We start from the raw sequence: 1854 nt of genomic DNA, 5'->3' as shown, positions 1-1854 counted from the left end.
GCGTGAAATGCCAGTTCTGTCACACCTGTGTGGACTTTGATTAGGGGCTATCGACACTCTCTCATGATACAGTGGGATATCAGGATATATCATGAAACCAAAATATAGCCAGGCATTGTGGCGGGCACCTGTAGTCCCAGCTACTTGGGAGGCTGAGGCAGGAGACTTGCTTGAGCCCAAGAGTTGGAGGTTGCTGTGAGCTGTGATGCCACAGCACTCTACCCAGGGTGACAGCTTGAGGCTCTATCTCAAAAAAAAAAAAAAAAAAGCCGAAGAAACCCAAGCACACAAGCTTGAGTAGCGATCATTCCAACAGTGAGGATGGGCACAGCCAGGGGGGATCTCAAAATACGATGGTAAATTCCTCTTCTGTTCTGTCTAAAGTCCCTGGATATGGCTTACAGGTTAGGAACTCTGACTATAACCAGGGACTACAGGGTCCTCTGAAGTCTGAGCAAAAGAGAACGTGTGGGATAAAGAACCAGTCCAGATCCAAGCTCCTCCCCCATAACCCCCCAGACATACCAGCAAGAAGAGCACCAGGGAAGTGCGGTCCCGGGGCAGGAGGTCTCCATCCCCAGGGAGAGGGTCACGGTCCCCAAGGCCTAGCAAACTACATAATTCTAAGGTGAACAGGAGAGAGAGAGGCCACAGTAAAAGTCTACCACCCTAAAAAGAGGTCTACCAAAGGGGCCACACTTCCGGATACACCAGAAAACTCTCAGCGGAGGAACTAGAGCGAAAACAGCAAGAAATGATGGAAAACGCCGAGTGGCGGGAGGTAGAGAGGCCCGACACCTCAAGAGGAGCTAAGGACCGGGAGCAGGAGCAGCGGCTGGAACGCTGGACTCCCGGGACGGGAAATGTATCCACCTCCTCCCTGGGGGACAGCCAGAAGCCGAATGTGTACTCTCTGCAGAGAACCTCAGTAGCTCTGGGGAAGAACTTTATGAAGAGATGAAAACTGGCTCGGCGCCTGTGGCTCAAGCGGCTAAGGCGCCAGCCACATACACCTAAGGTGGCAGGTTCGAATCCCCAGCCCGGGCCCGCCAAACAACAATGATGGCTGCAACCAAAAAATGGCCGGGCGTTGTGGCGAGTGCCTGTGGTCCCAGCTACTTGGGAGGCGGAGGCAGGAGACTCACTTGAGCCCAGGAGTTGGAGGTTGCTGTGAGCGTGATGCCATGGCACTCTACCCTGGAGGACAGCTTGAGGCTCCGTCTCAAAAAAAAAAAAGAGATGAAAACTGTCCCCTCTTTTACTGGTTTTCCTGAAATTTTCAGGGAGGCTGCTGACTCCTTAAAACTTCTCTTTATAAGCGTTCGAATGACTTCTTCCACAGATACCAAACCACCACTGTTCAAAGCGACCTTCCTCCTTGATTCCTGAAACAGCGCCCTTCCTATGAGGACCCGTGTGACTTGCTTTATGGGGCTCTTCGTAATGTTTGCTGGGTGCAGAGTGGGTTTTGACTGTTGTTGTGGGTGGGCCCTGAACCATCTTGGGGTGAGGATGGAGGCTGCTCCCTGGGGTTGGACTATTTTTCCTGCTACTTTTCTCTCACCTAGGTGGCCAGGCTGCTTCAGTATAGACTGGACCTTTCAGAAACCTCTCTCCAGAGTTACCCAGATAGATTGTGCTCACTGGGACAGACGAACATTCACCTGAGTTAGTAGATAGATAACGGGACAGAATGATGTCAGGGCAGAGCCAAAGGGATGACAGAGAACATGGAAGAGGAAACAACCCCCAAAGCCCCAAATGAACTGTGACTTTGGACTTTGGACCTGTGAAAGTGTAATGTGTATATGTACAAATGTAAAATGTTTACGTGCTTTTCAAAAAAGTTAGTGT

General features: G+C 51.0%; 1 pseudogene; it reads left to right on the top strand.

Annotated features, from left to right (window-relative positions):
• The window catches only part of LOC100946154, a 1755-nt pseudogene extending 794 nt beyond the window's left edge, over positions 1-961 (top strand).
• The last annotated feature ends 893 nt before the right edge of the window (positions 962-1854 follow it).

Source organism: Otolemur garnettii, unplaced genomic scaffold (assembly GCF_000181295.1).
Source record: "Otolemur garnettii isolate 467f Iridium unplaced genomic scaffold, OtoGar3 scaffold00008, whole genome shotgun sequence".
NCBI classification, from domain to species: domain Eukaryota; kingdom Metazoa; phylum Chordata; class Mammalia; order Primates; family Galagidae; genus Otolemur; species Otolemur garnettii.
Note: the sequence above shows the minus strand (reverse complement) of the source record. Positions and strands in the feature narration are given on the sequence as shown.